The sequence below is a fragment of the Xenopus laevis genome, chromosome 1L, assembly GCF_017654675.1.
Source record: "Xenopus laevis strain J_2021 chromosome 1L, Xenopus_laevis_v10.1, whole genome shotgun sequence".
Taxonomy (NCBI): Eukaryota; Metazoa; Chordata; class Amphibia; order Anura; family Pipidae; genus Xenopus; species Xenopus laevis.
Genome location: NC_054371.1, coordinates 35,680,685 through 35,703,751, shown reverse-complemented (window position 1 = coordinate 35,703,751; position 23,067 = coordinate 35,680,685).

Sequence of the window (23,067 nt, the reverse complement as noted above, 5' to 3'; positions counted from 1 at the left end):
AGGAGTCAGAAATGGTGAAAATGGCCACAGCATTAGTGATGGGCGACTTTGTCCCATTTTGCTTTGCAACGAATTACGTGAATTTCCTGTGAAAAAAACGCAAAACGCCGACGACAATTCGCAAAAAAGGGAAGGTGGGTGGGATGATTCATCGGAACCGTTGCCAGCAAATTTTCACAGCAAATTTGCAAATTCGTCCATCACTACACAGCATTTATTAACATTTTATCAAATAAATAGGAACTTGCTAGTCTTACCCCAAGGCAATATTCAAAGCCAGAATTCCATAAGGGATTACTACTATGCTCTGCATATTAGGCTGCCTCTGCCTGCAGAGAGGATGGCCCCAAACCCTGCTACAAGCAGGAGCTGCATCTCCCACCATGGGGCAGATTCACTAAACGACGAAGAGCCTAACGCTAGCGTGAATGCGCCAGCGTAGCACATTTTCGTTAATTCGCTATTCACTAACGGAAGCTGGCGTAAATTCGCTAGTGTTACTTCGCACCCTTACGCCTGGCGAATTTGCGTAACGGACGCAACTATGCAAATTCACTGATGCGCGAATTATTCTGAACGCTACCTTTTACGCCAGACTTCCTTCGCCACCTCAGACCAGGTGAAGTGCAATAGAGTAGATAGGGATTGCTTCAAAAAAAGTTGAAAGTTGAAACGCTGGCGTTTTTTCATTTTTTATGGGTGATAGGCTGAAAAAGATTGAATTTTTATGGGGCTACCCTTCTTCCCCCCTACATTTCCTAACTCATGGCACCTTAACTATACAGTGGGCACATGTGTAGGGCAAAATAAAAATTTTATTTGCTGTTTTGAAGGTTTCCCAGGCTTGTGTAGTGATGCTACATATTCCTCTATTGTAACTTCAATTTGGCGCCATATGCAAATTAACCATCGTTAGCGTAACTTTGCGAATTAACGCTAGCGCAATTTAGCAACATTAAGCTTCCCCTGATCGCAACTTCGGATTTTAGTGAATTTGCGTAGCGCTGGCGAAAAATTCACTTGGTGAAGTGCGGTGAAGTGCGGCGAAGCGCGGCGAATCGGACGCTTGCGCAACAACGAATCTTAGTGAATGTCCCACCATAAGAGAGGTTCAGCAGCCCTGCTGTAGGTCTGGAATCTGCAGTGTGTCGATGATAGGAAATCCAAGCAGTTTGCCACCTAGCACAAGCAGTAGTAGCATCTGTATCAATCAAACCACTGTACAGTCACAGGAGAGAACCTCCTTTCTCCCTCTTCTAAACGTACCTGTGCAGTACACTGGCAAGGTCCTACCGCTGCTGTGACAAATAAAAACTTAAAATATATTATCATATAATACACAAAAGCCATGAATATCTTGTAAATTATATCCTTATAAACGGTGACTAGTGATGTCATCAGTTATAAACGGTGAGTAGTGATGTAATTTCTGTCACATGACTCACTGAAATTTGTGTATTATAATAAATAAAGTACCCCCAGTTGTAAAATATGAGGATATTAGAAGTTACCTCGGAGTTCCATGACCTGTATAAAAACACTCGGCCTTCGGCCTCGTGTTTTTATATGGTCATGAAACTCCTCGGTAACTTTTAATATCCTTATATTTTACAAGAGGGGGTACTTTATTCACTATATAATCTACAGTCTGGTCATTTCCCTATGGGACCAGACTGTAAATTATATCCCTATCAGCACTTCCGCCACGCTGCTCAGTACTTCCGTCTCCCTGCAGCTTTACCTCTGCTCTTGCCCCTCCGCCCATCTGACTGCCAGGATTAAATGATTAAATGTACCTTACGCAGCACACGCAGCACACGCAGCACACGCAGCACGCGCAGCATGGAACACTCCTCCTTTCCTGGGAGACAAAACTCTAAGCCACGGGGAGCTGCACTGTCAGACGTGATGTCTAAGGAGGCGGAGTTTTGACCTTATATGGCGCCGATTCCCTCCCCCTCCTGTTAGCGCTGAGTGACTGCTGCAGCCTGACACAGTGCTCGGGCTGCCAAGTAGCCCTGCTGCTGCTTCTAATGCAAAGGCAACGCAGGCAGGGCAGGCTCTCTAAGAGTAGCAGCAGAAAGGCTTGTGCTCCAAAAGAAAATAATTTGGGGAATGACCAGCGCAGAGGTTGTTCCTGGGCACATTTGCGATAGGCTGAGATTGATGGGATCTCGCAGAATAGATGGAAGTGAACAAAACTCAGCCCTCTATCCCCCTAGGAATGGAACCTTTGTCACTCCTCAGATACTGGCCCTCATTGCTTCGGTCTCAGTCATGTCTCACCCCCCCCAGCACATCCATGTCTGCTCTCCCTTTCCCCTTCCCATTATCTCTCTCGCACCCCGTCTCAAGTTTCACTACCTGCCTTTCCATTTTCACTCTATCTAGGCCCCCTCTTCGATCTCCCTTCCCCTCACATGGTCTCTCTCTGTTCTTGCCTCCCCTCTTTTCCACCGACCCTCCCAGTTTTTGCATAACTTCTCTCTCTCCCCCTCTCTCTCTCAACCCTTGTTCCCCCTCCCACCTTCAATTTCCCTCCTAACCCTGGCCTTACTCCTATGATGTTACCCATGGCAGGCAAGAAGGCAAGGGGAGAAAAAACTAGGAATTCAGCTACAGGTACTGTCGAACAGCAAGTGGGACAGAAGCAAAACAGACTCATTTTGTAGTTCATAAAGCAAAGCCAGACATCTTTAGGAATCACGACACTGCACCTAGAAATTGTAGATTATAATGCATAATGTACCCCCTGCTATAATTTATAAAGATATTAGAAGTCACCTCGGAGTTATGTGACCTTTTATATGGTCACATAACTCCTCGGTAACATAATATCTTTATAATCTACAGTCTGATCATTTCCCTATGGGACCAGACTGTAAATTATATCCCTATAAACGGCGCGTTCTGACGTCAGAACGCGCCGTTTCTAAGATAGAGAGAGTGAGCACTTGCGGCTGCTGCTCTCTTCCTCCACTCTGCCCCCCTTCTTTCTAATTCCCTGCCTCAGCTCTTCCTTACCACCGGCGCGCTCCTCCTGTCTCACTATCTCTCGGCTGCTTCTCTCTCAGGTCCTGCCCCCTCAGTGTCTGTTTGGTCTAGGTCCCGCCTCACACGATCGCTTATGGGCTCCCTCCGGTTCGCACAGTGCTTCTATCTGTCTCTCTCCTTATATCGCTCCCCCTCCCTTCCACCCACCATCTTAACTTTCACTTTCATGGTTCTCCGTGTCGGCTGGTCAGTCTCCCTCACACAATCTCCGGTATTGCTCCGCCTCCAACCCTCATTCTCCAGTCCTCTGACACTTTCCTTCCCCTCACCTTCCCCCTCCCCTGCAACTGACGTGACCCAGAGCAGGATACAACGTATATTGGAAAAAAAACTGATGGAATTCAAAAACAGGTACTTTTCCACAAAAAAAATAACTACAGGGATAAAATTAAGTAAGTGGGTGGGGAAGGAAAACAGCATTAAAACCAGAATTTTGCAGCACATAGGGCAAAGCCAGTAAAATACTACACATATATAGGAAGGAAGACACTGGACACAAAAACTGTAGATTATAATGCATAATGTACCCCCTACTTAAATTTATACAGATATTAGTAGTCACCTCGTAGTTATGTGACCTGTATAAAAGCACTCGGCCTGCGGCCTCGTGCTTTTATATGGTCACATAACTCCTCGGTGACTAATAATATCTTTATAAATTACAGTAGGGGGTACATTATCCACTATATAAATTACAGTAGGGGGTACATTATCCACTATATAATACACAAAAGCCATGAATATCTTGTAAAATATATCCTTATAAACGGTGAGTTCTGATGTCATCATTTATAAACGGTGAGTTCTGATGTCATTTCTGTCACATGACTCACTGAAACTTGTGTATTATAATAAATAAAGTACCCCCAGTTGCAAAATATGAGGATATTAGAAGTTACCTCGGAGTTCCATGACCTGTATAAAAACACTCGGCCTTCGGCCTCGTACTTTTATATGGTCATGAAACTCCTCGGTAACTTATAATATCCTTATATTTTACAAGAGGGGGTACTTTATTCACTATATATCCATTGTTTTGATCCAGAGAAAGGCAAAAAACCCAGCCTGAAGCCACTGCCAATTATGCCTCAAGAGGGAAAACATTTCTTCCTGACCACAATGGCGATCAGAAGCATTCTCTGGATCAAGAATTTGTCATACATTTAACATGAATAATAACATGCAAACTCTCTCATGTTTATACTGTATACTTATAACAGAACCGAAACCACAATATAACAGTACATGAAGGAATACATCCACATTTGCTTATTAATAGATAATATAAAGAGAAACTCCTGACATTTCACAAAATATGCAAAAAAGGGAAGGGTGGGTGGGATGTTTCTACTGCTCAGAAGATAAGGAAGTGAACTGCTTCTTCCCCTGACATCACATCCATGTCTTTTTCAGTCCCCACCCTGGCTTTTCCCTGCCTTAACTCATTCCTTCCCATCCAATCACAGCTACATCTGATTCTGACAATCTTTAAATATAAACCAGTGTTATCTGGCTGCTGGTCATTCAGATCCCTTGTCATGCAGCCCCTGCTTTTATAGCTCCAGGGCTTTCTTATATTATTATCCATAGGGTAAATGCCTGTTGCCTTACACAGAGATAAATGGAAAGCCTTACATTAAGTACTTATCATGACCAAATAACAGATAATTTAGATTAGAAAAAGTTATTCAGATATGTTCTGAGTGATTCCTTTCCATATTAATTCATTATATGTACCCCAAGATTGCAAAGTAAGTACTGCAAACACTTTTGTTACTTCACCCCTTTCTGTTGATGCACAAGTTGCTGCTACCGACAATATAAATTTATATATATGCTGTCTGGGCATACTTAAAAACAAAGGGTTGATGGGTAGAATTCTCTAAAAGGAACAAACTCAACATGTTTCTTGTTCTAGTGCTGAAAAACAAAACAAAGATCAAAGCCTAACTAGCAGGAAACAGTCATCCACATTTCATGACATATACTAAGGGGCAGATTTATCCAAGGTCGAGGTCAATTTTTGAATTAAAAAAATTCAAATTTCGAGCTATTTTTGAGTACTTCGACTAGGGAATAATCCAAATTAGTTTCAAATTTGAAAAAATTCAAAAATCTCTTTAAAAAAATCGACTTCGACCATGCGCCACATAAAACCTGCTGAGTTGCTGTTTTAGCCTATGGGGGACCTCCTAGAACCTATTTGGAGTCAATTGGTGGACTTTGAAAAATCTAAGGTTTTTTTGGGAAAAACTTTGATTCGAATTCGATCGAATACACTATTACTTCTGTTCGTATGATTCGAATTTGGCTGAATGCTGAAGTATTCATTCGAAAATGGACGTACTCGGCCAAAAAAAACTTAATTTTGGTTGGTCTTTTTGAATTCGAATTCCAAAGTTTTTCAAATTCGAAATTCGACCCTTGATAAATATGTCACTAAATATATTCTTAGATGTTAAAAACAAAATGTAAATTGTAAAATTGTAAAAAATGTTAAAAAAAATTGTAAATTCTGTGAGCACTCCCTTCTTTCAGGTGATAAGAATTATAAGTAATACACATTGAAAAGATTTGAAACCAGCTGTAGCTGCTATCAGGTATATAGGAAACAGTATCCCAATTGGCATTACCCTGGTTGCTAAGGCTAAATATTCTAGTAAAGACTGCTGCTGCCTAAGCTTTATTTTTTATAGCTCAATGCCAAAGAAAGCATTGCTCTTGAAGTTTTCCCACTGGGATCCCGAATACCACTGCTACAGAATCTCTAACAATTCCCAAGAAGTACATTTTACTGTACAAAGGAAATATTTTTTTCCCTTGTGCCAGTGGAATGCAAATAATCTGGCAAACTAACTAAAATTACATACTCTGTTGGGCTTCAATTAAAAAGCCATAATGATAGTCAATTATTAGCCTTTCTAAATATGGACTTTATAAAACAGAAAAAGAAAACAGAGCGGAACTTTGTCACCTGCCAAAGTAAAATCTTCTGTCAGAATGAAATCAAGGTACTAAATGCATTGTGTGATCTGCAGTCAAACCCCTAATTGGTTATCTGGTGTTGCTATTCAGATATTTCCCTTGGGGCTTCTGATACAGATTTAAGATTGTCGTCTGTTTCACCATTCAATGAACTGTCTTCATATAGTAAGTGATCATTGATTCAGAAGCATTTAGAAGAACAATACCAAAAGAAGCAGAATTATAGATTGAACAAAAACCTTACTAAACTTTTTTTCCCAATAGGGTGCCCCTGGACTACATATCATACCATTGCATTTTTTACCATTTGCCCTCAAAGCAATGTCTTTTCTTAACCTATTGTAGAATTGAAAGCCTTTATAAGAAGTGTTCCTTTTCAAGTATTTTGATATTTCCTTCAGTCATCACATCTTAACTGTTAAAGGACCAGTAACATCAAAATTTTTTACAAAAAAATTTGTTACAATACAACAAAAAAAACATCAAGACCAATTAAAATTTAAAGTAGCAAATCCTTTATTAAGATATAACTTACAGAAACTCCACTTACTGTCTTCTACAGAAACGGCGAAAGGGCGACCATCCATGCTGCTGTGCTTGATTGCTCTTCTCTTCACTGACAGCGTGTCGATCTCCTCCAGCTCTCCAGAAGGCCACAGCGGTGTTATTATGCCTGTCCCCACTGTAACATAGCAGACCGCCAGCATACAAGGGTAACCCAGAACCCCCTGCATTATTTCAACCCTCCTGGCACCAGGAGGATTCCTTCTGCCCGCTGCTGTGGGCTGCTGTGGAGACACGCAATCAATGTATGGATTATTAAAGGGAGCTGCGTCTCTGCAGAGCCTGCCTTCGGAAGGTGAACCAGCTGGCCGGCGTGTTTGTGAATGGCAGGGCACTGCCCAATGTTGCCCGGCACTCTCCGCACATCCCCAAGGCGAACTGCTGTCTTCACAATAGCTCCAATCGATATAAGTTCTTATTCCCTCTAGATCCTCCAAATGACTTAATAGTCTGACTCTTCAACAGGTTAGTAGAGTAGCCATCTCCACTGCAGTAACATGAAATATCACGGAAACCGGAGAGTCTTCAAAATGTGGGTTTATTTTATCACAGCACTACATGTTTCGGACCTCTAGGATCCTTCCTCTGGTGCAAGTTACTTGTGATAAAATAAACCCACATTTTGAAGACTCTCCGGTTTCCGTGATATTTCAATAGCTCCAATCACCTAGCAGCGCCAAGACTCCCGCCAATCGTTTCCCGATTCCTCCAGAGCGGAGGTTATACAATCCTCAGCCTTTTGCCCCGTTCGGGCTTCCTTATTGTGTGCAAGGCTCTCCTTTTGGTGCCGGAATCACTCCGGTTACTGATGTAACCGCTCTGGAGGAATCCGGAAATGAGAGGCGGGAGCTGCGGAGTCTTGGCACAGGGAACTCGGCTGCTAGGTGATTGCCATCACAAAGGCAGCAGTTCACCTTGGGGATGTGCGGAGAGAGCCGGACAGCATTGGGCAGGGGCCTGCCATTCACAAACATGCCGGCCAGCTGGTTCACCTTCCGAAGGCAGGTTCTGAAGAAATGCTGCTCCCTTTATTGATCCATACATTGATTGCGCATCTCCCCAGCAGCCCACAGCAGCAGGCAGAAGGAATATTCTCGGTGCCAGGAGGGTTAAAATAATGCAGGGGCAGGGGGTTCTGGGTTACCCTTGTATGCTGGCGGTCTGCTATGTTACAGTGGGGACAGGCATAATAACAATGCTGCGGCCTTCTAAAGAGCTGGAGGAGATCGACATGCTGTCAGTGAAGAGCCAGGGAAGAGCAATCAAGCACAACAGCATGGATGGTCGCCCTTTCGCCATTTCTGTAGAAGACAGGAAGTGGAGTTTCTGTAAGTTATATCTTAATAAAGGATTTGCTATTTTAAATTTTAATTGGTCTTGATGTTTTTTTTCGTTGTATTGTAACGAATTTTTTTGTAAAAAATTTTGATGTCACTGGTCCTTTAAGTAACTTAGAAGGGTCCCTTTACATCTTCTAAGAATTATCATCCCATCCAGTGGCGTAACTACCGGTGGAGCAGGGGGTGCAATTGGGCCAGGGCCTGCACCCCCTCATGGCCCCCCGGCAGCTCGCGCGCCACTAACTCCGCCTGTTCCGGGTGTACTGAGGGGGGTGGGGGACCCGTCTGCGCATCCCACGCCAGTGCCTGTCCCCCTCTAGTTACGTTGCTGATCCCATCCATACTTACTAATCATGTTTTAAATTCACTTGAGTTCACAATCACACATACACTATTTTTCCTTTTAGGAGTGAAAAAGAAATTTTATTTTCTCTTAAAAGAGCAAGCAGGAACTGCTAGAAAGTTGGATGTCTTTCTGCCTTCATAAAACCTAATGCTTTATGGGGATCATTAAAACTTTATAGAGATGTATCTTTTTTTTACAATAAAAAAATACTATTTAACTATAAACACTATCACCAATTCTGCTTAGCAACTCTGGTATGTTCTGAGCAAAAGAACATTCTCCCAAAATCAACACCTACACCTTTCAATGTGGAGAAATGCATTATTTTTTCAAAGTCTACATCTTCCCCTCCCTTAATGTAGGCCAGTCTAGGTCAACTGACCATACAAAAAAGGGTCTGAAAGGGGGAGGTTTGTTCTTTTCTCACCTGAACCATGTCTGGGGGCTTCCAAATTCACAAAGGCTCACATATCAAATGGCCTTCACCACATTAATTAAATTCCATAGAAAAAGACTGGAGTTGTCTCTTCCAAGGTAGCGGAATATATTCAGGTTGTTGGCTCTAAAGGTAAAAAATCCAAGCTCTATATCCTACTACTTGACTTTAAACTGGAAAAGGTACCCATTGGCAGTTGAGTTGCTTGAGAACGTGATTTTGAAGAGTTAAATGACCACCAATGGGCTGAAGCCTTGAGGGCCGCACAGGAAATTTCCATAGTATGCCCTATACATATAATGCAAAGGGAATACTATTATATCTATTCCATAATACAGTATGTTCCCAAATGTTTCCCTGGAGTGGCAGCAATGTTGACAGCATACTGGGATGCTGTTGCATATGTTCGGGGACTGCCCAAAACTGGAACAAGGAACAGAAAGGAACAGAAATTATATCACACAAAGCTCTGATTATAACCAATGACATCACTAAGCACCATTTATAAGGATATCATTTACAGGATATTTATGGCTCTTGCATATAATGTAGGGATACTTATTATTTGGTTAATTGGAAATGTTTTATCCATGGGGTCCACATTTTCCAGTATTTTTGACTGTTGTTATGGAGGATTTCTGTTATTTCCTCTATTGTTCTTGTCTCTTCTAGTGATGGGTGAATCTGTGCAAAACGCATTGAAGTCAATGGGCATCAAAATAAAATTGAAATGAAAATTTGTGGCGAATTTGTGTCTAGCGAATCCTGATATGTAGGAGGTTCTGTGCTTTTCCACCTTTTGGGAATCAATGCCTTTGCTGCCTGAAGCATATAAATTAATAGTTTGTTCTTAATTATTTTGTTTGTTTTGATACTGTACTGAAGAATTAGCTTGGGTAAGCACTCAGATTTGATTTTTTTCTTGTGTGATTAAATTTTTCTTATCTAGGACATTTCTCCCACAACTATCTATACAAGAGTACCATATGTGGGTATGTGTGCCCTCAAGTATGGATCAAGTACAAGGTGCTGTTTTATTATTACAGAAAAAGGGGGAATCATTTTTCAAAATTTGGATAAAATGGTTTCTATGGCATACAAACATTCCTTAATTTGGAGCGCTCTGAATAAGGGGTTCCTGGAAAACGGTTCCCATACCTGTACCACCTACATAACAACTTGCAGTTAATTTATTGTGCTTTAGATTTCTTGTGGATAGAGCTGTGTTTATAGTATACCATTTTCTTCTATTTGAGATAGCTTTAGTTCCCTTTCCCATGTATCTCTGTGGCTGATGATTGATGTTCTATTATCTGATATCAGGGGGATTATTTACTAAACTCTGGTCGGGCTTTTTGGGGTAAAACTCAAATTTTAAATGTTTTTTAAAATTTTTCAAGATTTAGTAAAGCCCGATGCAGCAAAAAAAGGGAATCCGAAAATCCGCAATCTCAGACCTGCTTAGGTTGTGTATAAATCAATAGCAGAAGTCCCTACCCTATTTTGAAGTGTCTGTGGTCTGCGCTGGAATTAGCTCAATTAGACCATTTTGGACTTTTCGGGCAAAAATCCCCAAAAAATTCCCAAAAAAACCTTTGACTTTTCAAAGTCCACCAATTGATTTCAAATAGGTTCTAGGAGGTCCCCCATTGGCTAAAACAGCAATTTGACAGGTTTTAGATGGCGAATGGCCAAAGTTGAATTTTTAGAGACAATACATGATAAATTTTGTTATTCGAATGTTTGAATTTTTTTCAAATTCAAATCGAATTTGGATGAATCTGTAGGTGCAGCACCAAGGAATCCAGGAAGTAGAAAGATTAAAAATATAAACCTTTATCCCAGCATTTTAAAATGATAGTAGAAAAAAGCATGCCCCACACTGCATATTGGGCTGTTCACTCAACGCGTTTCATGGCTCTCGCAACTTTTTTTTGCAAGTTTGTAAATCGAATTTGGACTATTCCCTAGTCGAAGTACACAAAAAATAGCTTGAAATTCAATTTTTTTTTATTCGAAAATTCACCTCGATCTTTGATAAATCTGCCCCTAAGTTCTAGAACATGATATGTTCCCAGATAAAGAAGTGATCCTCTCCAGTACATATGTACTATAACTATAAATAATACTTCTTAAGAAAACATATGGGACCAAACCTTTTCATTTTAAATTAAGAAATACTTATTTGTCTTTGATATAATGGCTTTGCTTAAAAAAGCTTTCTGATTTTATGTATTCTTTTAAATCAAGACATATGGGCTTTGAGGGAACTATTGGGTATTTATGTGGAGAGAACTTTTGATCCTGTAGATGTCACTTCATGTGAAATGGTACAGCTCTTATGATTTCTTGGAATTATTTTTCCTTTGATATTTTTCCTCATCACAGACTTTACTGTAGTGTTTGTGTTTATTTCTTGCAGCTGCCATATCAATTTCTGTTGCTTCAAGTTATTTTGTCATAGATATTACTGAAATTGAATTTGTTTGTATTTACTTTGTGAATTAGTATAAGGGCTTTCTAGCTTTAACATCACATGTATTTACATGTTCTTCTTTAGAGCAAAAAAAGTAAGTTGCAAGATTAAAATAATAACAATTATCATAAATCTCTCATGACTTTTCCCCTTCAAAAATTGAAGTCTATGGACATTTTTTCATGACAACTTTTTTAGTGCAAAAATGGTGAAAAATGTTGCTCATCACTAGTCTCTTTTGATTTTCTGCCTTCACTATTGCCACTTTGTCCTTGCAGGTATTAATCTGTTCTAAATGCTTCTAAACGTATTCCCCAATGCATATCCCCTATGCATATCCCTTCACTGGCTCCCAATTTCCTCTAGAATCAAACTCCAACTACTAAAACTCATATTCAAAGCTCTTAACAATGAAGCCCCTCCTTATATTTTAGCTCTGATCTCAAAATACACTCCTTCACCCAACCTATGCTCTGCTTGTGACATTCACCTCTCTTTTCATCTCATCACTTCATCTCATTCCAACTGCAAGACTTCTCTCTGGCTTCTCTGAAAGGCTGGTCTGGCTCCATCTTAGTTAGACTGCTAAATATTGGTCAACTAAAATGGTTTCTTGAGTACATATTTTCCATCCCTGTTTGGTGGTTTTTATTCTTAAAAATTAGGTGCAGTTTAGTGGTTATTTTCAAAGATCCACTCCAGTATAATATACAATACCATGGAATTTTGTTTAATGTATCTCGCTAGCTCAGAATTTAGCCGTGCCATGATCTTGCTTATGTTTTTTACCTCTGTTTTTCTCTGATTAAATAGCAGTAGTAAAAGAAGTAAAATTGGCAGTGAAGGGAGGAGGTGAGCTGGTGAGTAGTCAGGGCAAAAGAGAAGACCAACACTTAAGTGAAGCAGGGACACTGTGAAGTAGATTTAAAACTAGCTCATGTTATATAATACAATATAAGTGTTATACAATTCAGAAAGTTTTACTAAACATATTGTAACTGTAGATTTCCCCCCCCATTAAAATATAGAATGATTCAATTAAGAAAGAAAACCAATGATCAAGGGGCAAATTCATCAAGGGTCGAATATCGAGGGTTAATTAACCCTCGATATTCGACTGGGAATGAAAATCCTTCGACTTCGAATATCGAAGTCGAAGGATTTTGCGCAAATACTGCGATCGAATGATCGAAGGAATAATCGTTCGAAGGATTTCAATCCAACGATCGAAGGATTATCCTTCGACCAATAGGCTAACATTGGGTTCGGTAGCTTTTAGGTGGCGAACTAGGGGGTCGAAGTTTTTTCTTAAAGAGACAGTACTTCGACTATCGAATGGTCGAATAGTCGAACGATTTTTAGTTCAAATCATTCGATTCGAAGTCGAAGTTATAGTCGAAGGTCGAAGTAGTCCATTCGATGGTCAAAGTAGCCAAAAAAACACTTCGAAAATTCGAAGTTTTTTTTACTTCGAATCCTTCACTCGAAGTTAATGAATTGGCCCCCAAGTGTAAAGCTTTGAGGCCTTACCCACACTCATACTCATCCATAGTAATTAATTTCTAAATACATTCCTTTCTATAGCCCACTGACTATCAAATTATCTGTAAATTGTAATACCCATTTGGGATATTGGAATAAAAGAAATCTTTCAAGTAAAAAATGAATCAAATGCATGAAAACTATAGAAACTAGAAAGAATAGTATTTTATTGCTATGTATATTTCCTGTATCAGATGCATACCTATGAGTAAAAATATGAATACAGGAGAAACACACATGCACTTTGAACCTGGGTTCAGTCTGAATTGAAATTTCATAAAAAGATAAATGCAGTTAAAAGCTTTCCGGCATCAGTTAATTGCTAGTTTACAAAAATAGCAATGTTAATGGGAGAAACAGTTTAAAATATACGTGCATAATCTTAGACAGGTTTCATATGTTCTCACTGCATTCTTAGGTTTTATACAAAATATCATTCATAGGACATTAGAAAATACATTTTTTCCTCCCGGCAATGGTCTATCTACTTTTTGACAGATAATGCCTTATAAATGCCAAATAAATTGAAAGAAGCACACAAAGAATGCCCAGTAGCATAGTTGGAATAAATGGATTCAATCAAAACTCCTACTTTTAATGGAAGGCCCACAGCTTGACCTTTATGTTTGTTTACTTTTATTTTATCTTCATTCTGTCTTATTACACACTTACAAATTGCACACAAGAAAGTCATTAAATAAAGGTAGAATGTAGCACTGAGCTACTGATGGTAAAGATTGTAAAGTAAAAATAAAAAAGTGAAAACTGAGTATTTTCAATAATGTTTCTACATGCTACACCAGTGTTTGTGAATTAAGAACTAGAACATAGGGATGTAGCAAACTGCCGATTTGGTGTTCGCGAACGCCGTTCGCGAACACCGGCAAAAAATGCGAACGTTCGCGAACAGTTCGCGAACTTCGAACACCCGCTAAAATCGTTCGATTCGAACATTCGAAGGATTTTTCATTCGAATCGAACGTTCGAAGGATTTTAATCGTTTGATCGAAGGATTTTCATTCGAATCGAACGTTCGAAGGATTTTAATCGTTCGAACGAATGGAAATCGTTCGAACGAATGGAAATCGTTCGAACGAATGGAAATCGTTCGATTTTAGCGGTCGAATGGTCGAATGGTCGAACGATTTGTATTCGAATCGAACGCGAACTCAAAATGCGAACGTTCCCAAACGTTCGCGAACATTAGGTGGACGCGAACTGTCGAAGTTCGCGCGAACAAGTTTGCCGGCGAACAGTTCGCTACATCCCTACTAGAACACCGTAACCCCATGAAAAAAAAAAAAAAGCAGAATGGAGATATACCCTTAATTATTCTTCATTGTCTTTATTTTTATATTCTGTGGTTTTTATATAACTAAATTTCTACTTCTCAAAAAACTTGCCAAAGTTACCATCGAATTCTCTTCTGTGTATTACTGTCTGGTCCTGCGCGGGTCCAATCGGGCAGACCTGTGCCTGACCCGGACCCGTATGCCCCGCCACCCAGACCCACTACCCAACCCAGCCCAAAAGCAGCTCGTTTACCCCTTGACCAAGCTCATGTGAAGTGACATCACTTTAACCGGAAATGACATCACTTTTACCGGATGTTACATCGTGCGAGACCCTATTCCGCTACCACAAACTCAGGAGAGGGTAGGAGGGACCAGTCCTGCAACATACCCAGATGGGTTACCCATGGGCTACCCGCACAATCAGGTACTCAGAAATTTCCAAACCAACTTGCGGGTATTCCGTGGTTAACTCACGGGCACCCAACCCAATGCAGGACTCTACTGTCTCTAGAAAATACTGGTGATCAAGACAGTTGTTAAAAATTGTATAGTTCATAGAGTTTCATCCCAAACAATATGCATGTATAATACACAGAAACCATGAATATCTTGTAAATAATATCCTTTTAAACGGTGAGTTCTGATGTCATCAGTTATAAAAGGTGAGTTCTGATGTCATTTCTGTCACATGACTCACTGAATCTTGTGTATTATAATAAATAAAGTACCCCCAGTTGCAAAATATGAGGATATTAGAAGTTACCTCGGAGTTCCATAATAACTACAATTTGGAAGGCGCACACCCTGAAGTAAATGCTGAGGTGTTTGGGGGCTGCCCAAACAAAGCCTCCTGGTGAATATCATATAAATAAATTGCACACTCAGTCTGTATAAAAAGATCAAAATTAGTGATGGGCGAATATGCGCCGTTTTGCTTCGCCGGAAAATTTGCGGATTTTGCAATACAGCGAAAAATTCGCAAAGTGGCACGTTTTTTGACGCCGGTGCCTGTTTTTGACGCGAATTTTTTTGGTGAAATTTTGCGGGCGTTTCGTGAATTTATTCGCTGGCAGCGAATCGCACAAATTCGCCGCAAATTCGCGCCTGGAGAATAAATTCGCCCATCACTAATCAAAATTTATTATATCAAAAAACGTACATACTAGAAGAAAGCCCTACGCGTTTCAACCACCAAAGTGGTCTTCATCAGGGACAAAACACTTTTAAATACAAAAATTGGATAAAAAGGCCTTTTTATCCAGTTTTTGATCTTTTTACAGACTTGGGGGCAGATTTACTAAGGGTCGAATATCGAGGGTTAATTAACCCTCGAAATTCGACTAGGAACTAAAATCGTTCGAATTCGAATATCGAAGTCGAACGATTTAGCGCTAATCCTACGATCGTACGATCGAAGGATTATTCGTTCGATCGAACGATTAAATCCTTCGAATCGAACGATTCAAAGGATTTTAAAACAACGATCGAAGGAATATCCTTCGATCAAAAAAACGCAGGCAAGCCTATGGGGACCTTCCCCATAGGCTAACATTGACTTCGGTAGCTTTTAGCTGCCGAAGTAGGGGGTCGAAGTTTTTCTTAAAGAGACAGTACTTCGATTATCGAATGGTCGAATAGTCGAACGATTTTTAGTTCGAATCGTTCGATTCGAAGTCGAAGTAGTAGTCGAAGGTCGAAGTAGCCCATTCGATGGTCGAAGTAGCCAAAAAAACACTTCGAAATTCGAAGTTTTTTTAATTCGAATCCTTCACTCGAGCTTTGTAAATGTGCCCCTAAGTGTGCAATCCTCATATTTATTTACCTCGGAGTTCCATGACCTGTTTAAAAACACACAGCCTTCGGGCTCGTGTTTTTATATGGTCATGAAACTCCTAGGTAACTTATAATATCCTTATAATTTACAAGAGGGGGTACTTTATTCACTATATAATGTATGGGATCTTTTTTCATAGACCCAATATCCAGAGAGCTTGAATCACGGGAAGACCATCAACTATAGAATCAATACAAACAAATATGCCATGCATAGTCCTAGTTTTAGGTAACCTTCCATTTAGTACAATTTCTAAATTAACAGATTAGATGGGCAAGAAAAATTTCCAAATTGCTAGGTAGCTTGCTATTCTCAAGATCTTGAAACAGTGAAATTTAATTGGCAGACTCTAATTTCTCAGTCTCTTCAAAGCGACATCTCTTCAGAGATGTTTTTTGGCACTCTCAGTTAATTCACAAGTTGAGGTTGTCTTCATAGAGGGTCATCATGAAATCTAAAACCAATGGAAACCTCCAGTCCTCCGATTATGTAACTAATACTACAAAGTACAGACTGGGGTATTGCAGAGCAAGGCTTTCATCTAGCCACTAGCAGCAAAGCCAAAGTAAAGCTGGCTATACAATTAAGGTCAGCAAGCAAGGAGATCTTTGCCAGATTTGGCCAGAAACACACAGGACCAAATAAGATAGACCAGGATTGATTCTCCATGTAGGCCCACGTGCATGGGGGCCAATTGATCAACTCCAGATTGTGGGTTAGACAGTGTGCTGGCACATAACAGCTGGTCAACATAGCAGCTGGTCGAATTTTGATTTTTGCTTAGATAATAGTCAGGTAGGCAGTCCCAAGTGCTCGAATACAAGGGCCAAGTCTTTTTTTTTTTTTTCATTTTATGTGCTGAACAGATCTCAACTATAGACAAGTTTTTTTTTTTTTTTTTTTTTTGTGGTTCATTAATGCCAGGGGACTGTACATAGTGAGGAGATCACAAATAGTGGCAAGTATAATTGGCAGAAAGGTGTCTGTTAGGGTAAATTTTCTCAGAAGAGAACTTATATAAACCATATAAAACACATTACATATTGTATATTAAGCAATGTTAAGGCAAAGTGCTAAAGTACTATTTAGCTCTGATTAATTTCAGTGGAATGATTACAAAGTGAAAGCTTTTGAAAGGCAAAGTACAATTTATATTAAAAAGATTTAATGAGAAACTTTACTGTAAAAAAAATCTATACAAGAGGCCAAAGAGAAAATCAATGCGATCAATGAAGAATTTCTAATTATAAGTAATAAAAAGAGAGAAAAAAAAATATTCTAGGTTGGAAGAATGTGTACAATAACACAGGAAACAGCAAACATAGTCATTTTTGATGTATAAACGCTTAACATATGACCAATAAATAGAGTTTTTTTCTGATAAATGTGTTTTGCCAATTATTTCAATAATTAAAAGTAATATTTTTCATTCCATGTTAAATACTTAAAATCATACACAATTTATGCCATACTATTCGCTATTGCTCTGCTCTCTCTGATGCCTGTGCGTAAGTCATATGAGACATGAAGAGCAACATCCCTTTGTGCAATCTGAATATAATCACAATAGCTTTGCACTTCCACTGCTGTGGGGCATTGAAATGTAGAGAACTAAACGGACCCTGGCTGATGAGCAATTTTAATACATTTGCAGAGCAAAACTGAACTTTGTTTACGATGTGGAGGTCTTAAAAATGAAATGGATTAGAACGCTCTGTTGCTTCTAGGTATGAGACTTTGCACCAATTACATGCTGGTTTTGATTGTCTTTGCTATTTTGTGGACAAGAATGGCACATGATAGCTTGCTTGGGATTGTTTTCTACCTTTCCTGCATGTTGTAAGAAATCCAGCACCCTCATTGGTTTCTGACAACCAAGCATAGTGTTCTCTTTCTATAGGACCTTGACACTACTCTGTCTGCATCAACTTGTTTGGAATTGTCTAACTGTAAACCTGCTTATTGACTTAAAATAGGATGATCATGCTAGGATGCCATTACACTTTATCCTCTATGTACTTCCTGGTTCGAGACTTGAGATTGTCCCTTTGCAAAGATAAAGTCTCAGCTTGCTTTTTAACAAACACGTCTAAATGTTGCTTTATTGGGTTGGTAAGCCAGCTTCTGAAACAAAAAAGGAGGATCGTGAATTAGTGTTAAACCAGGAAATATAAGGGTCATGAGTATGAAGTCAGAATAGACAGACTGGCAGATAACTTAATAATCAGGAAATGCACCAACCTAGGAGTGGTCATTGTCTAACAGATGGTCCTATAGAACAAAGTGCTAGAAGTCTGAAGAATGGACAAAAACAGCAACCACTACATGTCCTGCAACTTCTCAATCAATGAAGCCTTGAATCTGCTAAGCATTCAGCCTCTACCTCTGGTCCTGCTTTATATCATAATGTTTTTCAATGCTAAATGTGATAACAGGTATTCTACTTGATAAAAAATAATGTTTTCTTCTTTACTATTTTTCATAATCATTAGTGGCTCCACACAAGTTCAAGGTAGGATGCAGTAGAAGCAGCTAAAATTAAATTGCCCTTACATAGTCACATAAATATACATACACACACCAGAGGCAATGACTTGAAGCTAAATAATGAATGCACATGGATATAGTAATTGTGCAAGTATCATATTGTTTTCATATAACCAATCTTGGCTTCTTTATCACAAATGGCAAGTCGCCCAGAGATGAAGTCACACAGAAGTGCAATGATCTAGAAACAACCATAGTGGTTTCTATGTACCCACCATGCACATTAGATATATTTATGAAGATACTGTATGTGTTTACCATGCACATGCTGTGCCAGTTTTGAAATGTAAAAGTATATGTTTAAAGGAAATGGAAAGTCCATAAAATCTGTTAGTCACAATCACAAACCATTCACCTGTCTCCTGAAACTGCATGTCACTGCTTATCTTCAGAAATAGGAAACTGTAGTGAGGGGAGTGTAACAGAGGGAAGCAATGCATGAAAAGGCTAGAAGGGCAGGCCCCTCCCTTATTTTAGATGTGATTAGCCAGGGGTATCTCAGGTTAAAAAAAGTTCAGGGTCTGGAACAGAATTTGACTTCTTTTCCAACAAGAGGACCAATGGAGTAGCTTCCAGTCCTCCCTTCCTAAAGATATTGGAGGTGACCATTGTCACAGTTGGTATGGGGTTGCACTACTTTCCAAGGGTGATTTAATTGGGTATCTGGAGTTGGACAGACTTATATGGGGACTTTAATACAAGGCAGGACTGAAGCTCCAGACATGATCTTAGGCTGGTCCTTTGTAGAGAATATGTGTAATTGTTTTTCTACTGTTTGTATAATGACCATTTCTGTTGTTATAGTTATAGTTACTTTTAATATAGTATCGTTATAGTTGTTAAATATATTTATTTATTATAAGTTTCATAGTTAATAAACAACTTCAGCCTTCTCTACCCAACTGTGGTGTCTAGTGTCCACTGTCCAGTTATTTGGCAGGGTGCGGGGAGGGCTTGTCATTGGAATATTTGGGTTTAAGATTACTAGGAGCTCAATGTTTAACACTAATTAATGATGCTGATTAAAGTTCCTGGTATCCTGTCCATTTCGCTCACTAGTTTCAATAAGCTATTCCTATATCTTGTCTTTCTAGCTGTTTTATTCCTTGATGATTTGCATACAGTACATTACTTATTTTTAAATACAAAATATAACAGTACCTTAATTCTATCCTTTCTCAAAATGTTATAGTTTTTAGCAATACTTATTTGTCCAAGTAGTGTTGAGTAAAATGCAATTAAGTCAAGTGCCATTTTTTTGATTTGACTTTTTTCACACAAAAAATGCACACAAAGGGGGGAATGTAATAACATTTGCAAAGAGCATAACTTTGCAAATAAAAATTGTAATATTCTTCGTTAGGCTTTTAATTGTGCATTGAGAACCTTTAACACCTGCTCTGGAGTTTGCGATTGCAAAATTTAATTACATAAACAGCAAACGTTCACATAAGCAGTTTGGTCGCAAACTTGACAAGGAAGTCATTGAGGTCTTAATCAGTAAAAATTGTGTAACATGGTTGTTAATGGGCGCAAGCATCTTTGCAAAAGTTTTTTAACATAACAAATATTATGGTCGTCACCCGGTGTCAAAATCATTTCACAAATTTTCCAGTTTCGCTGGAAATTCGTAAAATTCGTGGCAAAACGAAATGGGACAAATTCGCCCATCACTAATATTGAACCATATTTCATTCCCCCAAAAATACATAAAATTCAATGGGTATTTTTTCACAGAAACTTTTTCAGTGCAAAATACATTTTAATGGGTGTTTTTTAGTGGTGGCATTTTTTGTGCAAAATAAAGTGTGGTCAATAGGGGCAGTGTCACAGAAATATTTACTCATGGTAATTTGCAGAGTTTTGCTGTGAATCCATGCCTGATAAAAAAAAAATGCGCTCATCGCTATTTACAAGTTTATTGCTGCATTTTATTTCCTTGTTTTTATTTTATGTATTTTTTTTTTTTACATTGGCAGCGTTGCTGAAGGATTGAAGTCTCCATGTGTATAAAACATATTGTTTACATCAGCCTTATCATTACACAGTGATAGTGTAATAAAAATAAAAAAATGTGTGCAGAATGTCATTGCCAAATATATTTCAACAATGTCATCTTATCTGAACTGAAATCAGTAAAACATAAGCTCTTTCGTTTTTTTTCAGGGCATTTTTAGCACATTTCCAAAAATGTAAGACTTGAAAGACCCTTAATTTGTTGGGAATCTCAAAAAATGTGCTATCTTGAAACTTGCATTTCTCTCTTATTTCCCTGCTCTGAACAACCATTTGTTCTTGCATACCAGCTCCACCTAGAGTCCACACTGGAAAACTGCTTTAGGAGAAAATTTGATAGAATGAATTTCAGACATAGTATTGATTAATAAACATTGCTTTACCATCTGTAAAACAGTCCCAGTGCTAAATATTTCATCTTACTCTGTCTGTGCAGCAGTGACATTTTGCACTGATCCTTTTCTAGGTGACAGATAAAAAAGGTGCTTATAGACTATAACTGTAGCAAACAACAAGGCAAAACATTTTGGTTGGAAATGTAGCTTCACTGTGCACTGCGTGTTTATAATGTGTATTATAACACATCTTTGTGTGTTAAACTTCTCTCTGCATAATTAAGAATGGTATCTAAGGTAAAGGAATGGTGTGTAAATTAACCATTTGCAGTATTATTTTCTACTAAATATGCAAGTTAAACATATTTTAGATACATTTTACCCTACAAGTCAAGATAAAAGGATGAGTTTTGGTCTTTTTTACATTATTATAATGAATGTTTTTGCATAACCCCAGATCCCTATGAGATGAGCAGACATTTTCCCTGGTACAGTTTCTTGAGAGGCCCGTTTATTAAAGGTCAACTTTTAGTGATATTAGAGCTTTTTGAATCCACAATTAAACTCATTTTCTCTAAAACCATAAATACCATGAAATATATTAAAATATCAGATTTAAAAAAGTATGTTTTGTTTCACCAGAAAAAAAAAGTTTTTTGTGCCAAATCCCACCCCCCAGCAAAACAAACACTGAGGGTTTTTGTGTACCCATTATGTACCTGTTTTCTTTCACATCAAGCATTTGGTTTAGGGCCCTCCCCAGCCAAGAGTTTTCTTGGCCCCATGTTAGGAAGAAATATGGTAGCCTTTTTTTCTATGAGGAACAGTTGAAGCATAGTGTAATGGAGTTTTCCCTCTTACAATGTAGGGCAATGCATCTGCTATTTTAGAGCCAAAATACCTTAATAACAATGTAATTATTTAGGGTATATTTTGTTTAAAACCTAATATTTTCACTCTGAGCGTGACTATTCTTGCTACCCCAACACTGACAGCCCAACAACTTCCAAGTTCAATAAAGTAATTGTTGGTGTGTTAGAGAGAGTTGTCCAGTGTCCTTTATCCTTAGCTTCTTCCAGGCCCATAAGCCAGACACCTGTACCTCATTCCCTTGAGCCTTATATAATAATAAGTAGGAGTTATTTCATTTATTTGCATTGCAAGTCAGCATTAAAGTGATGAATGTTCCTCACGCAGGGAGAGAATATTAGTAAATGTGTTTCTTCTTCCTTCTTCTTTACTGTGCTTCAAAAGATCATCCTCTATGGGCCTTGATTTTCCTTCCACTGCCCTTTTTTTTTTATAATATAATGTAATAATGGTATTGTACAATACACAAAAACAGATAAAGTTAATTTCCATAAATGTAAAGTCACATCCTTGCTTGGATCTAACCCTGCCATTCTTGGTGGAACAGTTGATTCCAGCTTATAAGGGACATATCATTCTTAGAGGTACAGTATGCAAGAGCCTTGTGTGCTTAATCTTTTACCCAGTAGAGTGCATCACTTCTGACAGAATCAGTCAATGCATCCAGAACAGAAAGCATGGCATTTCATCACAGCACACATTCAAAGCCTTCTGAGATTCCTGAAATGGTCCATCAATCAGTCAAAACCATGACATATGTGCCAATCATCTTCACAACTTTTTGCTGGCTTATTTTATAAACTGCAGGTTGAATAAAAAAAGAATAATGTAAAATTTAGATTTTTTTTTAGCTTCGTTTTTAATGTGAAAAGTTTGCCAGTGCTTATTTGTTGACTGGGCAAACTTACAATTTTAATCTGTTTATTAGATGGTTTTGACATATCATAAAACAATGAGCACCAGACAGCGAGTATAAGTGAGTCAGCACCTATCCAAGGATATTTCCATACTTCTGGAATAATTTGATTTTAAAAATATACAATTCACAAGTTAGTCAGTTTGATGCACCACTGATTTTGACAGAGAGACAAGCCAATCAATGTAAGGGTGAGAAGCAGAGAGTGACAGGAATTGAGAAAATGTCCAGACAGACAAAGGCATTTTTCTATGTACAAGTGCTATGTAACTAGATTTTAAGTCACCCTGACAGGCTAAATACATATTATCAGCTTTCAAATTGTATTGTCGCGGAGATAAAATGCAGTTTTAAGGCTTAATCTTCTAATATTTGGGAATTAAAAAATAAATCACAATGAAATACAGGCAAATTAATTTTAAAGCATTTTTTTGGTTTTCATCATGTTCCTGATTTTTAGCTTGCAAATATTTTTTTAATTTGACTCGATCTGATGCCTTCTTACTAAAAA